This window comes from Alligator sinensis, unplaced genomic scaffold (assembly GCF_000455745.1).
Source record: "Alligator sinensis unplaced genomic scaffold, ASM45574v1 scaffold173_3, whole genome shotgun sequence".
NCBI classification, from domain to species: domain Eukaryota; kingdom Metazoa; phylum Chordata; order Crocodylia; family Alligatoridae; genus Alligator; species Alligator sinensis.
This window is the reverse complement of record NW_005842076.1, coordinates 778,498-802,132: the sequence shown is the minus strand read 5'-3', so window position 1 is coordinate 802,132 and position 23,635 is coordinate 778,498. Positions and strand designations below refer to the sequence as shown.

The 23,635-nt window shown below is 41.3% G+C and overlaps 1 long non-coding RNA gene across 2 annotated transcripts in view; it reads left to right on the top strand.

Annotated features, from left to right (window-relative positions):
- Positions 1-23,635, top strand: part of LOC112550310 — a 138,228-nt gene that overhangs the window by 17,323 nt on the left and 97,270 nt on the right. The gene's annotated exons all lie outside the window — the stretch shown is intronic.

Here is a 23,635-nt window from a genome sequence, read left to right as displayed (position 1 = left end):
CTTTCCCTTTCCAAAGCATTATACCTGGTAACCTAAGCGCATACAATCTGCTTCAGAAGAGGGACTTGGACAAGGCCAGCCACTGGTGTGTTTTAATGTCACTGCAGAGATTATATTACCTTCCTAGAAACAAAATCTTTTCCCCCCTTCAAATGGAAGTCCCTTGATACCCCCATCAGAGACCATTTGTTATGTAGAGTTTTGTGAAGCAATCAAAATTAATTCACAGTGATCTTTTCACCCAGAGCCCCTAGCTTCTAATAATGGGCTTTCTCAACAGGTGCTCATTGTGGCAGTTTGACTTCAAATTGCCAGACTAAAGATTTTATTCTTTAGCCATATTTAAAAAAAATATCCTGAACTTGTAATTTACTAATCTTTAGCAGCTGCCAGGAAAGGCACACCTGCTTAAAAGAATGATGACTTGTGTCTTTGAAATTCAACACCTAAAAATGTTTCCACATTAGTTTATTTCTTGATTTAATAAAATTTAATTTATAAATATGGTGATACCTGTCCAGAGAACAACACTGTGGCAGTGTTCAGGTAGCATAAGGGATCAGATTGTACAGTCTTTCCCTTAAGCAAAACTCCCTCTGTAGATAACAGGAGCTTTGCATGGGTAAAGACTGCGTGGTTGATTTCAGTGTGAAATTAAAAAAAAAAAAAGTGAAAAAGACCTAAGAAAGCAAGAAATTAAAAAGCAAAATTATTGGGCTATGCTTGTTTTTATGCACATTATTGAATGTTTGGGCCCTGCATTTTTATTTTCTGATTCAACACTTTTAAAGTGAGTAGCAAAATGAAAATGTAAACCAGCCAAACATTTTGTAGTAACTGTTCTCAGTAAATATGTAAGGGAAGAAGGAGGGAAAACAGACATGAAGAACAGAAATTACTCTGTTTGTTTGTTTGTTTGTTTGTTTTCTGTTAAAGCATTTGGGTAAACTTTGGTTTGGTGAAAATACCTCAAAATGTGAAAACCCCGATTCCTGTAATGTTGTTGTAACCAATGCTGCACAAAAATGTCAGGACTCTATTACTATATTTAAAGATATCATTCTGCTACTATGGAAAGGTATTCCTATATAGGGAGAGGAGTAAGATGGGCCTGAGCAAGACACCTTTTTACTGCGTCTATATTGGAAGTTGCACTAGTATGACTATAAAGGTTAAAAAAAAGCAGTACCTTAAACCAAGAGGCCAGCTCAGTGCAAACCATTATGTTGGTCATGATATCCCAGAGTGAGGGATTCTGGAATACCGAGTTTACACAGGTAAAGAAAAAAATAATTTGAAATATTCAGTTAAAATATACATCTGTGCTTGCTGCTTGTCACTGTGGCATTAAGGAGAGGGATCCGTATTTAATTTATTTTTGCTTTGTATGTTCCTTTTAAGATTAGGCTTAGTTAATTCCAAAAAATGTTTGCATTTATGCATGTATTGTGGATTATGATTTTTTAAAACTTCTGATAAACCTGTTATGGTTTGGGTTAAACCTCACTAAAATCGGCAGGGGGAAGAGGTTAACAACTGGCCTTCATTTTCAAGAGAGGTAATGTCATTTATCTCCTTTGTGGAACAGGGTAGCTAAAACAAACAGTGAGTGCCTCTAATGAGATACATGCCATTGTCCATATAGCTGACACTTCTGCATGTGTACTTTTGTTTTAGGCAGACAGCCCTTGCTGGTTATAGTGTTAGTCAAAGTACATGTGAAGCAGGAGGACTCTAGAAGCAGACAGAAGGCAGCAGGAAAGCATGAGGCATAGCCACAGAAGCAGGGGTAATATGACCCTGACCAAAACTTAAAGAGTTTTTTTGGGGTTTAACACCAGCTGATGGAAGCTTGGACCTATGAGCAAACAAACTAGAAAGAGTCAGCATGGATTCACCAAGGGCAGGTTGTCCCTGACCAACCTGATTGCCTTTAATGATTAGATGTCTGTAGATGCAGAAGTAGCAGTGGATGTGATATACCTTGACTTTAGCAAGGTTTTTGATACGGTCTCTCACAACATTCTTGCAAGCAAGCTAAGGAAGTATGGGTTGGATGAATGGACTGTAAGGTGGATAGAAAACTGTCTGGATTGTCAAACTCAGAAGGGCAGTAATAAATGGCTCGATGTCTAGTTGGCAACCGGTATCAAATGGAGTGGCCCAGGGGTCATTCATGAGACTGGTTTTGTTTGCTGATCTGGAAGGTGGGATAGAGAGCACCCTCAGCAATTTTGCAGATGACATGAAGCTGGGGGAAGTAGCAGATACACTGAAGGGTAGGGCTAGGATTGAGAGAGATCTCAACAAATTGAAGGATTGAATCAAAAGAAATCTCATGAGGTTCAAGTACAAAGCCCTGCGTTTAGGATGGAACAATACCATGCACTGGTACAGGCCAAGGATTGACTGGCTAAGCAGCAATTCTGTATAAAAGGACCTGGGGCTTACAGTGGACAATAAGCTGAATATGAGCCAACAAGTCCTGAGGCTACAAAACATATGGAAGAAAAACAAACACTTTAACTGGTTAGTGTTGTTCCATTCATTTAGTATAGTACATGGCTCTAGAACCTTGTGGATATAGGTGCTCTACCTGTGCATTACTTTGCAAGTCCACACTTAGGCTAGGTACAGATAGTCAAAAAGCCCAAGGCTGAATTGATTCAGTCTTTGCAGGTTAGTCTAAACTGCACAGATTAAATTGAAACAGAAGTGAATAGGCATTTACCTCTTTGATTCAGGAAATGCAGCCACATGCCTGCAGTGGCTCAGGCCAGAAGCCAGGGGGTGCTACAGCATGGCTTTCTGGCTCTGTATTCACTTCTTCTTCCTGCTGTCCCAAGGTCTCTGGGATTTGCAGTCCAGAATTACACCAGCAGGACTCTGCATGAGGGCTGCTCATCACTTCTTCCTGCTTCCAGGTTCCTCTGGGATTTGTAGTCCACAGTCGCAGCCAGCAGTAAATTTGAGTGGGGGAAGGAATGTTTAACCCCTCTTCCTGGCATAGACAACTGGTGCCTCCTGATACTGGGGGGTCACTGACTGGGGTGAGGGGGTCCCCCAGCGGCCAATCGCCGCTGCCGGCAGAAGTGCAAAAGTGCTGGTGGTGAAACTGGAAGTTCTGGCAGCAAACCTGGAAGTGCCCACCAGCACTTCTCTCGGTGCCCCCCACAATCTCAGGGGGCACCGGCCATTGCCTCCCACTCCCCAGCTGGCAAGGGCCAATCTCAGGGGAGGCACATGCCCACTCTGTACCTCCCTGATGTGTCGCCTATGCTCCCTGGCCCTAGACCCCAGCCAGGGTTTGCGTGGGGGATGTTGGGGAAGTCCCACACCTGTAGACTGGGCTGCATCCGCAGCTCGGCTTTCCCCCCCCCACACACACACTCTTCGTCAGCCAGCCCTCACTGCTCTGGCTAGGGAGCAGAGGGGCAGGACCAGCCCTGCTCTCTGGAGCAGACAGCCCAGCCCAGCCCAGGGCTGGAAAGCATGCTGGGTTACTGTGATTTAACTTGAACTAGGAAGGAGTTTGGGGTGGAAGTTTCATAAAGTGGTTTGACCCAAATCAGTTAAGTCTAATACTACATTTAACCAAGTTTATCTTAAACCAGTTTCAGCCATTTTGAAACTGGTTTATGTGCACTGAGCTTCTGTTCTGTTACAGGTTTAAACCAGTTTCTGATTACTTAAACTGGTTTATGTATAACTTCTCTTCCAAGCCTTAGAGTACAATGGGGTTCCGCTTTCAAGACTCTTACACTAATAAGAAGTTGGATGTTGCATGCAGTAAAGTATGTAACTGATTAGCCATAGCATTTTCTAGTACTTTATATTTATACATGGGTAATTTCATTTGGCCTGTTTAATGAGAGTCTTACAGTTTTTTTCAAAGGAGGAAGGAATTGTTTAGGCTACCAAACTAACCACCAAAACGTTTTTGTTCTTATACTTTTGTCTGTCTGAGAAAAATATTACCAGCCTGTAAACTACATGAAATATTCCTACAAAATTTGATAAAGTGTTTGCACTAAAGGAAAATGTCCCATTTACATTCAGATTTGTATCCAGTATAGATCTAAGGCTTTCATACATTTTCCCTGTAAAGAGGTATGGCCAGCAGTCTGGAGATGCGTGAAAGCATGTAGGAAAAGCTGCAGACTATGCCTTTGCTCAGGTGTAATGCAGCTGTACAGTTGCTGTTTTTCATAACCGTGCTACAGAATTTAAATTTTCATTAAAAAAATTAAATTTCTGGACCTAAAATTATAATAGCCTTCAAAAACATATGCCAGAACCAACACAGTGATGACTGCCTGTACCACTGGTTGGTCTGAAGAAACAACTGTAAAAGAATTATGTTTCTTCAGACCAACTGGAATAACCCAAGGGGTGATATTTCACATGTAAAATAGTTAACTGCTTCATTTCTGATTATTGTAGCAGATATTAAATGTGCATTCATTGTTTTGGAGGTAGTGGTAAAAACTGGTGCAGTGGAGCAGCTCTCTGCTATTACAGTTGTGTTGGGGTTGAATAAGGAGGTCAAACCTCCAAACTTTAAAAATTAGTTATGTTGGTGGGGCAGGGGGTGACTTTAAAAACTATTTACATTTCTCCAGTACTAGAAGCCTCCACCATTGCTTAGGCTCCCAACAAAAAGTTTTCTACACTGTTGTAAGTGCCAAAATCTCCAGCCACCAAAATCTCTTAAATTTTCTCCCACATCCTTCTCCCTTCACATTCTTCAACATAGTTATAATGCTAATATCTTCAGCATGTTATAAAAGAGTAAAATAAACTTAATAGCACATTAAGCACATACCATGTGGGATATATTGTGCTATTTGGACTGGATGGGAAAGCATGGAGAGGGAATAGATGGAAGGAGTCTTTGTTTCATAACTTTTTAAATTCTGTCTGTCTGCTTAGCAGCAATGATGGGACCAAAAAAGTCTTTCTACTCATTCACTTTCTGTGCATTTACCACCTGTTTGACCACAACTTCTTGCCTTGTATCTACAACATCCAGCATACCCAGATGGTCTCTTATCCAACTGCTAGACAGGTCTGGGACCACTTAGCTTGTGCAGTCAAACAAGATTTTGTACATTCTGTCCAGAACAGCCATAGGTTACAAACATTATACTTAGTGTGAAGGATTTCTTTGGTGGAGACCTCTTGTATGATTCATTTCAAGTGAGGCAGGTGGTATTTTTTAGTCCCTCTGATATTTGGAGCTTTACTGACCTTTGCTATAGACTATGGAATTGTTTTTTTTTTGTCTTTTAATGAAGCACTTGACCTACTTGCATAGACCCAGAGTGTGAGCATCACTGAGGACCTCTTGAGTGATGTGAAATGGATCCAGTTTAGTTTCACTGAGAGTAGGGAGAGCCACGGCAGCCTTAAATAAAAGAAGTCTGGTAATTTCATTGGCCACTGGATATTTTAAGCAGTGAATATAGCACATTATTCTGTGCTTGAAATTTACAAGCCTCATCTCTTAATTAATGTATATACATAATGTCAAAGAATAATTGTCTATAATAAAATCTGATAATCTTGTGAAATCTCTCCAGTGTGTGAATTATGGTGTATTAATTCACACTTAGTTGCATTGATGATAGCACATGAAGGTGAGAATTAATATACCATAATTCATGCCCTGTCATTCCTTAATGCTTGAGTAAAATGTAAGGAATAGATTGTTCTGCCAGATTACTTGTGTTTTGTGAGTTGTGTTGGCCAGTTACAACTATTTACAGGTGCACAAGGCCACAATTTTGCTAACATGTTAATGTGTGCACAACTTTGTTTACATAAGCAGTGCCACTAAAATCTATTGGCTACCCCCATTGTTGCATACATACTTTTGTGACTGCAGGATTGGGGGAAATCAAGATTTGTGAAGTAAGGTAATATCGTTTATTCCCTGGACCACCTTGGCTACAACAATGTTACTTCAGGACTGGGGTCAGTATGTGAAAACTTAGAAAGTCAGAATTAAAAGTTTTATTTTCATTTGAGGTATTTTTGTACAGTTTCGAATTTGAAGGATTTGATTTTAAGTTTTTTGCTTCCCTTTGTATGGCCAGTTTTGCTATTTCATTTAATGGTAAGGCCTTGCTACCCTTTGATAACAATTTTAGGCTATTTATTTTGCACCACTGAGATGAGTCCAGAAGTAAAAAAATAAAAAATAATTTTAAAAATTGCACTTAGGGGTTTTCTTTCTGGGAAGATTATTCTAAAATGAAGTTCTATCATATCTTTTATATTCAAGATTTAAATAAAGTCTCTGGTATCTATCACTTTCCTAAGCCCAGCATGGATATTTGAGATAGACTTGTGATTGATGGATTGATCACATGGCAGGGACATGAGCACTTCAGAGCTCTAATCCAGACTTCGATATGTACTTCTTTCATGATTTAGGGCATGTCATTCAACTTCTCTGTTTCTGTTTCTCCATTGGTACAGCATTTACTCAAATATAAAATGAGGTTTCCCTCCCGCCACCCCGCTATTGGCATGGGGGAAACCTCCATCTTCTAATTGCATATCTTTCATTAAACAGCTGCCAAAAGTAGCATGTGCTCAGCAATGTGCTTATCAATAAGGGTAGGTTAGTGCAGCCTATCTGAATAAGACAAATGTTAGTGCCCATTAAGTACAAGCACCCTCACTGCTGACATGTGAGAGGGACATCTTCTGCTCAAGTAAATATGGTAAATTCCTGATCACCCTTACATGTCAAAGGCATTCAAAGGACTAACTAGTTATGTGTTAAAAAAAATAGGCCACATCCTTAATAAGAAAGTTAACACAGAGAGCTGTGGCACAGCCTCTACAAATATTCTGTTTTACATCAGCTGAGGGAATAGCCCAAAGTCTTTAGACTGTAAAATACAACAAATGTAAAGTACTAACACAGTTAAAGCAGCTTGTTATAGGTTCATTTGCAATAGTGAAATGTGGTGACCTATTAGTTAGTACATGTTAGGAAATAACCCTTGCCTGAAAGGGAACAACTTTGCAATGCCACAAGGGCACTTTAGATTCATAGATGTTAGGGGCTGGAAGGGACCTCTCGAGATCATCAGGTCTAGTCCCCCTGCACTTGGGCAGGAAAGACTGCTGGGGTCAGATGACCCCAGCAAGGTGAGCATCCAGACATTTTTTAAAGATATACAGAGTAGCTGATTGTACCACCTCCAGGGGGAGTCTATTCCAGACACTGGAGACTGGAGTTGTAAAGAAGTTTTTCCTTACGTCTAATCTAAAGTAGTCTTCTAGAAATTTATGACTGTTAGTCCTAGTCTTCCCTTGGGGAGCACTTGTGAACAGAAGTTCTCTTGGTCTCCGATATGTGCCCCTTATATACTTATAGGCTGCCACCAAGTCCCCTCTTCTCCAGGCTGAACAAACCCATGTCTCTCAGTCTCTCATCGTATGGCATGGTCTTCATGCCTCTAGCCATATGTGTAGTCCTCCTTTGGACTCTCAAGCTTCTCCACATCCTTCCTGAAGTATGGTGCCCAGAACTGGACTCAGTACTCCAGTACACCAAGGCTGAGTAAAGTGGGAGAATGACATCCTTAGTCTTGTTTGAGATGCATCGGTAGATGCATGCTACTGCTTTGTTTGCTTTGCCAGCTACGGCATCACATTGGTGGCTCACGTCCATTGTATAGTTTATGAAGATGTCCAGGTCTCTTTCAGTTGTGGTGCTAGTAAGTGTAGCACTGCTGAGTCGGTAAGCATGCCTCAGGTAGAGTACCTTACACTTCTCGGTGTTGAACATCATCAGGTTTTGATCCGCCCACCTTGCAAGCCTGTCCAGGTCAGCCTGTATCCCCAGCCTATCTTCCAGTGTGACCACAGTTCTTCATAATCTGGTGTCATCTGCGAACCTTGCCAATCCGCTTCTAACACCCGTATCCAAATCATTAATGAATATGTTAAAAAGCACTGGTCCAAGTACTGAACCCTGAGGGATGCCACTGGTCACCAAGCACCATGTTGACCCAGTTCCATCTATTACTTTCAGTTCCATCTATTTAGCACACTTAACATGTGCTAAACTGCTTAAACATGCATCTGCTTGTATTTTAACTGCACTCAGTGTTAAGTTGAACGTGTGATATCACCTTAATTATGTAACAGAGTCTATTAATATTGCTGAAAATAAATATTCTGTATGGCATAGCTAAGTCAAATTTAGGAATAACAAAGAAGAAACAAGGTTTTTGTGGTATTTGAAGTAATACATGAACATTAGTGACAAGTGGTGAGATGAGAGAATAGCACAAATGCTTTGGAACTTAGCGTATGAAATCAGGAAGTTAAGACAGTGGCTCTCTAAATTGTCAGTTTACAAGTCAGTTTGTTTTCTTTCCTAACATCTTATTAAACATAAATGTACAGCGTGAAGTATTTGACAGCTTCATATAGTAGCTTCTGAAAATACAAGTGCAGTCTTAACCTCCTAAAGTTGACAGAGAGGAAGGTGGAAAACAGAGATAGCCAGGCAACTCACAATGGAACAGCAGCTGACACTGTAATTTTCTGTGAATAATATTTGTTTCAAATAGTGCCGAGAATGCTGGGGTTGATAGTGAAAATCTAAGGATTTTCCATTTTCCAGTACAAACAGGTATTCCTTCCCACTTTCCTAATGCTATGACTGTTTAATTCTTTCTGCCTCTCACTATATCTGTGATCTTCCCCTCCAAAACCAACCCTCTCCCCACTATATTATCACTTTGCCCATTACCATATTAGCCAGTGGACCCACATGGCCGTGGTGTATGGTTCAGTGATTTGGGAGGGGAAAAGATATAGAGAGACAAGGAAGTGAAGTGAGAGGGGCTGATCTATAAGAGGATCTCGATTTTATTAAAGGAAAGGCTGCGGCTTGTGGGAGTGCTGCAGCTCTTTGGTGCCCCGGTGGCACATGAGGATTGTAGTCTGAATACCATGTGAACAGGGTTGTGCATATCTTCAGGGTTTAAGTGTTAGCCACTGATAAGTGTGTGGTATGTGTTCCACCTCTTTGGCTGGTCCACAGAGTTTGTTATAGCCCCTAAATGTAGGGGCTGGCTTCTTAGTACAAGCCATGGAGACTTGTGTTTTAGGCTCACAGTGTCCCCAGCAAAATACCCTGTTGATCAGCCAAGATAGCAGCTGTCACATGAAAAGACCTCACCCTATCTTTACTCTCTTCTCAATCTCAGTTGCCTCTCTGAGGCAACAGCACCTCTTGTTTTTTCATGGAATATTAGGCTCAACCACAGACACTGTGGCTACAGATATTAAAGTTAAGTAAGGTAGACAAAACCACTATTTTCCCATTTCCTATGCAGTATGATCTGAATATTGTAATTTTGTCAGATCAAACATATGTTCAGCTACCTCAACATGCATCCAAATTACAGTTATTAACTAACCTTGTCAATTTACTTTTTCTACTTCATTTTTTCCATGTTTTGGTGGACATTGTGAGGATGATTTGGTTCTTACTATTCTTCCTTCCATTTTTATTTTGCCAGTACCATTAGGTCCACATTTTAGCCATTGTCTCTCTCTCTGAGGTGGTGTAGACCAGCAAGTCTTCCTTTGTTGGGCTCATTTACAGCTATGTTAGGTGTTACAGATAGAAAGGTGACACTACAGGTAGAGCTGTTGCTATAAAATTACCACAGCATGCTAGATGTTCATTTTGGTGAGGTGTTTGTGTCTTCATGTCCATTTGCATCTTGCTTTACTGAGCATAGTAATCCCGGAGCACTGTTAACCAAGTTACTAATATTAGAGAATTTTAAGCCATCTACAAAGAAACCTATTGATCCCATTGTAACAGGGCAGCTCTCTGGGCTGGGCACCAGGCCAGCCCACCTCCCTGTCTGAGCAGTCTGCCTGCCTACACTCTCCTGCCAGGCCTTGATGGAAACAATAAGTTGTTTGTTTTCTTTAAGCGGGAGGCTGTCCTTTTTAAAGCCCAATGCCTAGGGCATTATTCCCAGCTCCATACCTCCCCTACACCATGGCCCATGCCTCACAGATGGCATCCAATAATTTCCACTACTTCCCCGGCCCCTTACTGGGCTGCTCTGGCCTCTGGCCTAAACTAGGACTCAGGCATCTAAGGACATGCCTTGACATTTAATTCATGACTGTGCCTTTAACTAATGCCCCTTACTGGGGTTCCCTACTCTAATTGTACCGGTCAGCTTCTGTGCAGCCCTTTGGACCATCTTTAGGACCTACTCTACACTGCTGCTGGCTGTCACTACTCCAGACGGCTTATGTGCAGCACTTTGGGCCGTCTTCAGGCCCTACTCTACACCACCGCCACCTTCCTATCACTGTACTCTTTCCCTTACTGGGGCCTCTGGGCCTCAGGCACCTGATGACTTACTAACTCAGCCTAACGGCTGTCCAGGCCTCAGGCATCTGTTGACATACCTGGACCCTTTGGGCCTCAGGCATCTGTTGACTTACCTGGACCCATGCCTCAGGCCCCATGCAATGGGCCTGGGCCTCTGTTGTTTTTCTGTTGGGGTGTTCTCGCCTAGCCTTTCCCCTCCATGGGGTAACCCACAAGGCAGCAAGGGCTGAGGTTTTCTGGCACCCCATATTCACCCTTCACTGGGGAGGTACAGATGTGGCATTTCCTGGAAGCTTCCTGGAAGCTGCCCTGCCACAATCAGCCCCACCACACCATCCAGCCCCTTCAGGGTATAGTTTTAGGTCATACCCCAGGACCAGGAACCTCCTGTCATCCCCATAGTTCCTTGCCCTGTCCTCTGGGTGTTCCTGAGCAGCAGCTCCAACCAGGCGATGTCCTGCCTCTGGCAGCTTGCAGCAACTGCTGCTTGCTTTCCTGCTCAATCCTACTCTTATGGCTAGCAACTGAGCTCTCTTCCCCAATCAGGCAGTCTTTGGTGCCCATGTGGCTCCTGACTGGGGAGTGCCGCCACCTGCAGGCTGCCTCTGCTGCCTACTCAGGCCCTTTGAGTGGCAGGCACCCCATGGTGCCCTGCCAGACCCATTGTTTCATCAAGATGTTATAAGAGGGGGCATTGTTTCAGAAATGAGAAATACTTAAGTATAATGCAACCTAAAACAATAAAACAGTAGGAATGCCAAAGGTAAGGTTGCAATAGCAATCTTAATTCAGCTACTTTGTGCTATCCATCTCTCTCTGGGTTTTTAGTATACTCTGGACCACATTCATCCAGTACCTTATACATGATTTCATACTCCTCATGGCAGCAGTATAGGCCCAAATCCTGTCAGACTCACTCCCTTTATTTTTAGTGCTGAATGCGTAAAGACAAAATAGAACTGGAGCACAGGTTTCAGGCTTTAGGGAAGTTTTGATTCAGATCTAAATCAGAATCTAAGTTTTGCAGCCATCTCCTTGCTACGTAAAGTATCCAAGATGTGCCATTTATCTATATTAAATCTTGGAATTTCGAGTTTCAGATTTTCACCCTTTTATTCATTTTTAACTGTGCAGCCTTACAAGTTGCATAAGCAATCTTTTGTAATTAATTTGTGATGGAGATACAAATTGGTTCTGTATGTCATTATGTTAGTAAATTATTATAGAACATGCTTTATATTATTCTCTATGTTTATAGTTCTGCCTGTCTGTTGCCTACTTGATGTATGAGTGATAAAATCTTTCCCACAAATATCAGATGTTACCAGTGTGTTGCAGGCCACTATTGCCCTCTTAATGCTTTTTAATTATTCTTCGAATATTGTCTGGTCCTCATTTTCATTTATGTCAAGTCCACATTAGAATAGGTCAGCATTGTTAATCACCCTTGAAGTGGGAAAAAATGATGGATACATATAATGTAATAGCAGTAAAAAGGGGCTAGTGTAAATCAGTCAGGTACGTTGCAATCATTTTCTGTTTCTTTCTTCCTGCTTTTCAAGCTACTGTTATATCAAAACCTTCTAATCTCCTGCAGTGTTTTAATTGGACCACAGCTTGCATATGTAGGCTTCCTATCTTAGATGTTTTACATCTCTTAGTCACTTTAATTGGCTATGGCTCTGTGACAAACCTCATATAATCTCAAATAACATGAAGAATCTGATGTGAGAGGACTAGGTTCATAGATAATATTCTGGTCTCAAATTTCAGATAATTTGTTGCTTCATCCACAAAACTTGAGTTAGGGGACCATGCTATCAACTCTATTTCTGTGTTGTCCAGTGTCTTTGGGGCAATGGACAGCATATCAAATGAAAGCTTCCAGAAAAATAGGATAAGGTCAGTTGCTGCCAACCTGAATAACATCAAGGATTTATCCTTGCTTTTCCTCCTATCTTCTCCTTCACTATTGCACAAATTGGAAAAGAAAATTTTGAGTCTAATTTAGATCCCACTTTCTTAAAAATACTTTGAGGGGTAACATAATGAGTTCCTGGTGCCTTTGCCTCTATAATTCCAGCTCTGATAAAAGCTGCTTTCTTCATTAAAGTTAAAGAAAGAAAGTAGAAATATAAGTTCAGCTATGAAGACTAGAGGAAGAAAGAGTGAAAGACTAATTGTGAGAACTTTCACTGAGTCTTGTATGTCTTGGAATTGCTCTCTCACACTGCTTGATAAAAAGTACTTGGAAGTCAATGGAAACAGACCCATTAACTCCCATGGGCTTTGTATCTCACCCAGAAAACATATCACGAATCAATTATAGAAGTAGCAAACTACACAGTAAAGTCACCTTGGAACATGCGCCATTCCAAAAGCTTTCAGCCTAAATTATTTTCCGACAATGTCACTCTCCCTAACTATCGGTGTCACAAAGCATTACGGCAAAGACGTCAGCTGTAATTCGTTTTCTTAAATGTCCAACTTTAAAATGTGTGCCAGGCTATTTGCATCATTTGTCAAACAACTGTCAGAAAGGGCCAAGAGGAGAACACCTGAGAATTGTGCAGTGTTGAAAGATCTTTGAAAGGAAATGCTGGGTCCAGGACACATGTCTATTTGAACAAACCCTGCAAAGCCCATTTACTCTGTATTTTCAGCCTGACTAGAAACAGGAAGATTTAGAAATCTTGGGTCAGGTTCCCTGGTTGTTGAAATAGCTACTTGTAGTTTTAGATGGCTGAGCACTGCTTGGAGCTGCCCTGAGGCTACATATTGTGGGTTTCATGGCACTTTTCACTAATGCATGAAATGTTAGTCCTGGCATCCGGGCCAAATCCTATAGATTCTCTAGCTGTGATATACAGGGCTCTGATGTGTGTAGGAAGGATATCATTCTCTTTTTAAACTTCTATGAAACCCTATTTGTTTCAAGCTTGTTAAATTCAGTAGGTGTTTTCTTTCCTTTCTTCCTCCCCTGAACTTGTGTGATGTGGCTCTGCACTTCTGACAAATAGCTGTGTTTCATTCAAGTGATGGATGCATTTCAGTGGTGTGTGTAGTAGTCCCTAGAACATAAGCATGATTCTGTAATGAGCTCCACATAGGCACAGAGGTGTGCAATGCATTGCAGGAATACGGACTGCAGTTTGTAAACTACATCAGTTTAAGTCAAGTATGCAAAGCACTCTGGGATCTTTTGGCTAAAAGATGCTATATAAATTTACTATAAAGATTTTCTGGGCTGTGTAATTGTGACACTTAATAGCTTCAGTTCCTATGAGTGTAGTACACAGTTGCTAAAATGAATATGACCATATGTATTAGTATAGAAGATCATCTTTTAAGTATTCACTCTAAAAATGATGGGCTACCATCATGACATAAAAACCTACAGGAACATTATTTGTCTCCTAGCCCTGTTACTTTACTAAACTAATCAATCCATATAAAAAGAGTAGATTAAATTGACTGACCCTCATATATTTAATGATTGCTGCTATTTGACTAAGAAACATTTCTCAGGCAGCAGCTTGTCACGGGCTATCAATATTCTTTTAATCCCATGTTAGTTATTGGTGCACTTTGTTACTCTCCAAGATGGCCTGTCTCAAGTGGTCCCTCAGCTTGCACAGCAAGAAAATGAGATGCTAAATGGTTGCACAAACAATTTGATTATAGCATTTAATTCCTGCCCTATGGATTTCCAAGCTTGCTGATCCTTTCTTTTCTTTGGTAGTTATTGTTGTGCTTCTTACTGATCTTCCCTGTGGCCAAGAGTGTTTAATTTCTTTGTGTCAGATCATCTTTTAGAACCTATTAAGGTGCAGTGTTTACTTTGGAAACATGCAACCAATTTTGCTTTGATAAACAGCTCTGCTGGCATATTCATAAAAAGATGTAATTTGTTGTTGTTGGTTTATGGGATTTTTTTTTTTAATCAAGGAGAAAATACCTTCCAAGAGTCTGATTATGAACCCCTGACACCCACTAGCAAGCACTTTCTTTTATTGAAGTCTATGGGGCTATTGATGTAACTGCTCACCAATAGAAGTAGTCTGGCCCTGAGTGATTTACTGAGCACAATTTGTCCTATTAGGTGAAGATTGGAAGGAAAAGGGAACGGGAACATCTTCCCAGTGCACGTGTAGGAAATGGACAGGATAAGGAACAAATGCAGTATGCTGGGGGGCTTAGTTAACACATGTCAGCTCAACAGAATGCAGTGGGAAATGCCAGTTTACTTGGGGCTGCAGCCAAGACCCTAGTCCCCAGCTCCTCTGTGCATGTGGTGCTAGGCTGTAGGAGAAACAGATGCTGCTCCTTTTTATTAAGGATCAAAATGGGAAGGAAACTGGTTCTGTCCATAGCATATGAAGTAGATTGCAGTCTATGAAAGCTCACACCTCTTTGAATAAATTAGTCTATAAAGTGCCACACTGCCCTGCCTGTTCTCCATGAAGTAAGCACTACTCATCTGAATCACCAGAAAGACCAGCTGCCCATTGTGGTGTGTATAGATTTTCCAGTTGGACTTCTCCTGGACTCTGAGCTTTGCCTTCTCTTCCTGAGTGGAACTTTTTCATGGGCTCAGCTTGGCCCCTTCTTGCTGAGGGTGAAAAAAGAAATAAGTGGCAGTATCTCCTAAATGCCATCCACCTGTGAGGAGAGAATGAAAAGTCGCTTGTGGTAAATTATGCAGATCCATGTGTGACCCTTCCTCTTTTGCCTTATGTGGTATTCAGTGATTAATTAACTATAGTCAGCAGTTAACTTAAACATTTACTTGACATTCGCTGGGTATCTTAGTGAGCACAAGAGATGAATGGGGCAGATCAGCACCTGGAGGTTTTCTTTGCAACTACAGCAGCAAAAGAAGTTATTTTCCTTAACTTTCACTTACAAAAAAACCAAACCACAGTAAGACCGACAGTTACTTTGTCAAGGTTGGTTTATGTTGTGTGACTGCTGCCTGACTATTTTGAGTCACTAAGGTGTACTGATTTTTGCAGCAGCAATAAGGAGCATTGCTATATCAGTCTGATATATATCCAGAATCCTCTTATCTCTATGGAAAGATTCTCACTGACTTTAATAATCATTCTGTCAGACCTTCCTTATTTATTTACAGTCTTTTTCTAAGTATTTATACAACACTTATTGCCATAATGTGCTTAGGTAGTGTTCTTGTGAGGTATTGACTACCTGGTTCAAGAAAGCACATAAGATCATGAGCAGTCCCTTTAAAATCATAGTTAAGCAGGTGGTTACTTGCTTTGCTGGATTGGAGGTAAGGTATTTAGCACCTTTTTTAAGATGGAGCCCCTGCTCAGCATTATTCCATCACCTGGCACTATTAATTTGTCTCTGGGTGCTCCATTTGACAACAGGTATTCATAGATTCATAGACATTGGGGCTGGAAGGGACCTCGGAAGATCATTGAATCCAGTCCCCTGCCCCAGGGGCAGGAAGTCAGCAGGGGTCGTAAGATCCTAGCAAGATAAACATCCACACTTCTCTTGAAGGCATTCAAAGTAGGTGCTTGAACCACCTCCAGCAGCAGTCTATTCCAGGCCTTGGGGGCTCGGACAGTAAAGAAGTTCTCCCTTATGTCCAGCCTGAAACGGTTATGGAGGAATTTGTGACCTTTCAACCTTGTCACCCCTTCGGACACTCTGGTGAACAGACGTTCCCCCAGATCCTGGTGAGCACCCCTTATAAACTTCAGTTTTATTACTGTATATCATTCCCCCTTTCTACATGCCAAAATGTAAAAATACAACTTTGGTGTTTGAAAGCCCGTTTAGGTATTTACTATTTTTATAGCTTTATTCTTTCTTCCCTGGATTGTTATTCATCACTTCTTTTTCCCTCGTGCATTCTTGTTAAGAGTACTTGATCATTCTTTCTTTGAAATGCATAGAAACACCAAGTTTGTGGGGGGAAAAATTAGGTTTGTCTTCCTCTCATCTAATACCAAATAATAATAATAACGATTATCACCATTTGGGCCTTGTGCTGTTACTCAGGAATATAAAACTACATTTAAAACACGCTTCTGAGACCAAATCTTAAGTGTGGCTCAATGCATTACAAATCAAACTTCTTTCTCAGCTTTGGACTTGGATTCAAAATCAGTGTTTTTCTTTAGGTCTATCCTCCCCCCCCCCCGCCAACCTACAAATAACTTGGTTTTCAGTAACAGTTGTGAACTAATTTCACCTTCAAAAGCATGGAGGGTCACTTGCTTTCTGATTGGATACTTGTGCACCTAAACAGGGCAGTATTGCATTGTGCACGCATACATGCTGTGTGCTGTCTGTTACACAGAACTGGTTCTCCTCCCTGTATTTGTAGCTCTGTCATCTTCTAGTGACTGGTGCAGAAAAAGGAGGTAAGTTTCCTTTATTTCTTTTACTGCTGCTTTCTTTCCAAGGCAGCTGTAAGCATCCCTTCCTAGTCTTCCCTCACACATTGTCCTCACAAAAACCATTTTTTCTCTCTTCCTCAAACAATAGCATCTTTGTAGCATATTCATTTGTAATTGGGCAAAAACTACACATTGACAAGAAATAGGAATGTTCTTCACTCTATGCCATTTCTGTATTAGCAACTTGAGTAATCGCTGAAGCTGGAGCTTCTTAAACAAATGGGGGCAGGCATTGTCTGTTCAGGCCCCTCATTCTCCCCTTTGGTCTGGAACAGCCTACACTGCTTAACTTTCTGGGATGGACAGTCTAGCAGCCCTATGAGCCAATGATAAGATACAGGTTTCCCTCGATTTATGTGACTAAATAAAGGTTTCCCTTTATATGAGAATTCGCTCTTATGTGATGAGCATATTTAGACCCGCAATTCATTATATGTGAGGTAAATTCACTCTTATGTGATCAACATAGAGCACTCCCCCCCGCAACCCAAGCAGGCAAGTCTGTGGGGGGAGGGGAAAAGGCCATGGCCCCACTCACCCAACCCCAGCTGCAGCGGCCCCAGGAGCTGCCAGCACCAGCTGCCTGCAGCTACTGGGCTGTGCCATGCCCCAAACCCCTCAAGGCTCTGCCTGTCCCCCACGCACTCCAGCTCCTGCTGCAGCTGTTGCGGAAGCGGTCGATGCCAGCTCCCTGTAGCTGCTGGGCTGCACTGTGCCCTGGTACAAGCAGCTGGTGTCGGCTGCTCCTGGGTCCGCTCCAGCATAGGCTGGGGTGATTGCAGACAAGCGGAGCCCTGAGTGGCGCAGGGCATGGCATTCACCCCAGCTCTGGCTGCAGTGGCCCCAGGAGCTGCTGGCGCCAGGTGCCTGCTACCACTGGGCTGCACCATGCCCCGAACTCCCTAGGGCTCTGTCTGTCTCCACTCACCCCAGCTCCTGCTGCACTGCCCCGGGAGGGGCCAATGCCAGCTCCCTGTAGCCACTGGACTGCACCGTGCCCTGGTGCAGGCAGATGGTGCCAGCAGATCCTGGGGCCGCTGCAGCCTCTGTCTTGCTAAGCCACTTCCCCTCTAGCTTGGTCTCCTTCTGCTTCATATATCTTTCCCTGTCCAGTGGATCAGCTTCAGCAGGAGTTTTTGGCCCTGTGTAGCCCAAGGCTTCATGGTTAGAGTGCTTTGCTGGGAAGTGGGAATAGTAGATTCAATGTGTTTTTAAGTTAGGGAGGACTATCTTCCCTGCTCCCTCGGCACAGCTATTGGGCTGGAAAATAGAAGGGTCCTCCTCCATCAGGAAGCTGCAACTACTTTTTTACAACTGTCTTTTTAGAGACTTACAGAGCTTATGTGCCTCGCCAGGTGGAATGGGATTGCACTAGTGTGAGTGGCTGCAGTGGGTCCCAAAATGTGCTTACAAGGACAAATAGAGTAACACAGGAGGAGTAGGATAAAAAATCTGTGTTACTGGCCCTAAATACCACATACTTGGCTAACTTTAACTATGTAAGTGCTACTTATCCACCTAATGGGGTGTTGGATTTGGACCTTAGTGCTTTTTTTCTTGAAATCGCAGCTTCTAGAATTATGTAGCTACTTAAGAAAGAGAGCTTTCAGTTAAATGGGAGCTATTTTTAGCCTTCAGAATCAGGAAAGAACAAAGAAAATTGTGACTCCTGGCTTCAAAGAGAAGACAAATTAATATATTTTGGTTTGGGGATTTGTTTTTAATATTCTCAGGGTTTTATATTTTCAGACATGATTTTGTCTGGACTGACTTTTTTTGATTGCTTGGGTTTTGTAATATTATAGATATGAATGATCATTCTCCTTCAAATGAGACTGAGATATTAAATTTTGGAACCAGTGAAGGTATCTTTAAAAAGAGAAATTTGGTGAAATGCTGGAGGCAGCTTGCCTCAAGTCCATTTAACTAGCTGCCTATCTATTGTATTAAAGATGAGGTTAAAGGATTGTGGACCACATACAGCCAAATGTCCACCTGCTCCTATGCTCCTTCCTAAATGATCATGTGCTCCTGGCTTTCCAATTCATTCAGTTTTATAGGAAGAGTTTATCTCTAATCCCTCAGTTAAAAGAATTAAAAGGTTTCGTTTCATTTAAAAATGTGGCTTAAATAAATCATGGTTATCAGCAAAGGGGGGGAGGGGGGAATGTCCACCTGTTTCCTGAACTACATTTCCCAGAAAATCACAAGCACAGGGTCAGAGTTCAAGCCAACCCCCATCTACTTTTCCAGGTATAAAATCTCAAGTCTCCGTTCATGTGTCCATTACAAAGGGTTCAGCAAGCATATGCAGTAACGTTCCAGATGTCAATGGTTCTCCTATGATAATAGTAAATACTTTCTCATTACCAAGTACCCAGCAATGTACTTTTTGGATCATCACTATGAAAGTTATCCTGCTTCAATGTTTACTTGTGCTAGAGAGAACTCTCCAAATAATCGCTTTGTAAAGCCAAATTTCCTTTAGAGGAACAAGCCTTCAGATCATCTCTCTTTCCTTGACAGGATCCTTGTCTTGAGGTCAGACTTGTGAGTTTTGGATTACCCTCAATTTTATTAAACAAACTCAGTGTGAAAGGTGTATCTGAGCACACTCTCCTAAACTTTAAAGTTCAATTCAAACTTGTTTTTTTCAATGGGTGGTAGTTCTAGAAAGAGAACACTGTATATTGTTGTGCAGTCATGCATACTTTCTCTTGGTTATATTAGTGGTAGAGGAGCTACCAAAATGTTTTTCCAAATAAAATTACAATGGTTGTTAATTTAATTGTGATCTTTTTAGTCAAAGAAACAGCTTTTTACAGTACGTAGCTCTCTTTCCTTCAATCAACTGTATTGCGTAAATGTGTTTCCTTTGAACATTCTAAACTATCATCAGCATTGAAGAACAGTACAGGCTTGGCCTGTGTAAAGCACAGCTGAATCATTAATAACACTGAAGTGCCTATATAGTACTGTGTAAATGAGAATTTTGCCCTCTTTTTCTGGGATTAAATTGGGTCAGCGTGTTCCCAGAATTTACATTTCAATTAAAAAAAACCCAATAATAACACATTGTGTTAATAGTGAATGATTCCTACTCAGGGAAAGATGATATCTCCTGTTACTTTGTTAATGAAAAGCCCCTTCATTCAAAAAGGCCACACAGTAGTAGCAAAAACTCTTCCTTCCTTGTTCTGTCTTCAGTTAACTTAAACCCATGTAGTGTAACGCACTGTAGTAAGACATTAGGTTTTACTGTCTACTTTAAATATACTTAGGCTTACACACTTTTGAAAAATGATTCTGAATTATCATCCTATTCAAAACAGTCCATGCTTACAGGGATCAGAACTTGTGGTAGAGGTGATATATTTTATTAGAGCAACTAGATTTTTGCAAAACATACTTTATTTGCAAGCTTTCAAGCACAAGCACCCTTCTTCAGGCATAGTAGAAAAGATTGCTTACAGGGAGTGTTCTTTGTTTCACAATGGTTTACAATATCTTAATTAAAATGCTCTTACCTCCAGACCCCTGAAAACTCTTTTCCTGTCAACCTCAAAAGAACAGTGCCAATCACAAGTTGCTTTAGCTAGATTTTCCACCTGTTTTCTGTCATTGTTCGTTGAATGACCACTTTCACTCTATATGATCTTTTAAAAGGAAAATAAAGTTTGCAACAGTTACTACATATGAAGACTCAAATAGTTTAGGAGAATTTGCTAGGCTAAACACTTTATTTTAAAAAAACTGAATAGTTTAAACTGTATACAAGAACTTACTTTTCATGCACTCACAGATAGTGAAACACCATTTAGAGTGATATTATTCTGTCTGAATGAGAGAGAGAGAGAAACTGTGTGTACATATAATACAAAGCCACCATAAAGTATCTTTAGATACTCTAGGATCTAAATGAAAAAGTTTATAGCCAGCATTATAAATAATGACAAGTGATTTCTGTGGCTTCAGCTTGTAAGCATCTCAATTTGTATGTGATGATCATCCACCTGCTTAAAGGAGTGCAAATCCCCTTCCTGTGCAGTCTTTCACTAAACACCCCAAATCACCAGTCACTCTTAAAAATCTACATTTAAGACACTAAAATCAAATCAGTGAAGTCTTTAGAAGGCATGGATGACGTGCTCCAGATCATTACCACCCCCTACTGAATGGGCAGCTATGGTCTGTGCTGGGTGAAGATTCAAGGCCTTATCTCCCTGGAGGCATTACATTGCAGTAATGGTAGTTAACTCATCTTAAAAAGCCTTGCATCCACACAGTCTGTTTTTGCACCAAATATTATTTTAATGTTGATGACAATAAGCAGGCTTTCTTGGAGCACTACTTCCTCTACATAACAGGGAACTTGATTATTTAAATTGTGTCAGCTCATTCCTAACTATTTTTTGCTTCTGACAAGTTTGCTTCTGTTTTGCTGCTGCTGCTATCCTGCGCTGCCTTCTTTAACATCTGGATCAACCTGTCTTTGGAGGACGCACAAGTATGCTGTTCCAGGGTAATGTAGTGGAAGTACATCCATTTAAATGCTGGCAGACAGCAAGGAGAATCTCTTTCTGTTAAGAGAAAATAGTGAGTTCACATGCTCATTATAGCAACCATGATCCCTGTGTGTTTATGTGGACTGCATCGGCAGGCTTGGACTTGCATCTCTTCCAAGAGGGCACTCATGAGTCAAGACTCACCAGATAGCAGATTCTTGGAAGACACTGTTAGAGCACTGTCCCACTGCCAAGTCAAAGCAAAGGAGCTCTGTCAGAGTTCCAGAGGGTGAGGTAATTATTAGTATTATGAGGAAGTGCACTGAAATATTGTAGTCAATGGCATTGCCAAACAGTAGATATCCAGAATGCACCCGGAAAACTACCGCAAGCTCCTTTGACTTGGAGCGTGGCCCAAAAGAATTTGATCAGGATAGCCAAGGACTATATAACCCAGCAGATTTAGACCTTCTACAAGATAACTTTGCAGGTATTCATATCGGAACTGCTGGAAGGGTAGCTATACCAATATGCATGGTATTGTAATACAACTACAATTTTTTTTCTTCATGCTGGCTGTTAGCCATCAATTTGACCAGATGTAAGACATTTATTTCTCTTTCTCTCTATTCTCTCCCATTAGTAAGCTCAAAATAGCATCAGCGACAACAACTTAAATCTTTAAAAATTATTTTCCTCGTCTATCACATACTTTAACAATTGATAATGCCCACTGCTACCAAACCTCACTTTCTAGGCTGTTTCCTTCTCACTCCCTTTTCCCCTTATTTTTCCACTGTGCCCATCATAGCCCTCAATCAAGATGTAAGATCTACAGTGGTTAAAAAGGTATTATGGAGCATGGTCAACATGGTTATGGAAGTGGCAGATTAGAAAAAGAAAAGAATTAAGTAGAAAAAATACATCGGCTCACAGTTTAATTAATACCCTCAGCTTTCAGAAGAGTTAAAATATCATGAGGTTAGTGGCCGAAATGAGGCTACAGAGAGCTTTCAAAACAAATAGAGAATTTTAAGGCATTTAAGTTTGGAACAATGGTATTCATTTTGCTATAATTTTTATGCTGATCTGAAGATTCATATAAAATCTTAAGGCAAAGATTGTACTCTGTTTTGAAACTCGTTGCAAGGTGTCCCAGATTTCCCCAACAGAGCACTTGCTCAGGACCCCAACCTTTGTCTTGTCTCTCTGAGTAGGCATTGAAGCCAGCCAAGGCATGGCTTCTAGCATAGGAGTGAGCCCTAGCTCCTTCTGACTCTGAGACTCCAGCTGTTTGGTTTCTGTCCCTCCCTGGTTACCTATAGCCCTGCCTCAGGGAGCTAGCTTCTAGTTCAGCTTCCAAAAGAGGGACTTTACCACTTTGAGGGACTTTACCACTTCAAAGGAAAATGTGTGCTTTGAAGTCCCAAGCAGCAAAGCAGACAGTTCTTCTTCTATGAAGGTATTATTGTGGAAAGGCACAGAACAAGTTCTTGCTCCCTCCAAAGGGTTAAGCTGTCCCTGGCCCCAAACCAGCCTGCACAGTCTGATCATCCCAAAGTTAGCATGGCTGTTGCAGACTCTGAAGCTCTCAGGCTGACATTCATCTTTGTCTGATGCATATCTCTGTTTGCTTCCCCTTACTTGCTGGGTGTCACCTCCAAAAGATACTTACTAGTCCTACTTTGCTCAAGGGTCAACAAGGCTCTTCAGTTTTTCCTTGATGATTGTGCGTCTTCTCATCCTGCACATAGGTAGCTCTGGGTTGTAGGAAGGTCCCTATTAACCCTTCCCTTCCCTGCGTACCATCAGGGAAACAGAGGCATGCAGCATTATAAAACCATAAACACATTTTAACCCAGAAACATTACAGTAACACCAGAGTCTGTCACACAAGGCAAAACAGCCGTTTGGAACTGTGCGTGTAATAAACGTTCAGTTTCTGCATCAATGGGGCTGTATATCTTCCTGCTTTGCCACCTAGCTTTTTGAACTTTCAGTTTATTTCAACAGATGGCAATGGAGGCAGAATTATGAAAGGATGGTTTACTGGAACACTCTCAAAAGATCCAAATAGAGGGTATAATCTTGAAAGGAGGCATAATGCTGACAATGTAGAAACAAAAAGCTGTAATGAAAATTTTTACAAGAATCAATTTTCAATCTTTCAATCTTTTAGTATCCTACTAAATATCAAGAGTACACCAGAGTACACCAGACTGGGTCCACTATTTCAATTAATTCAGTTACAGGGCCTGCAGCCATCAGGAGATCTGAAGGAGAACAGAACAGCTTATATATAC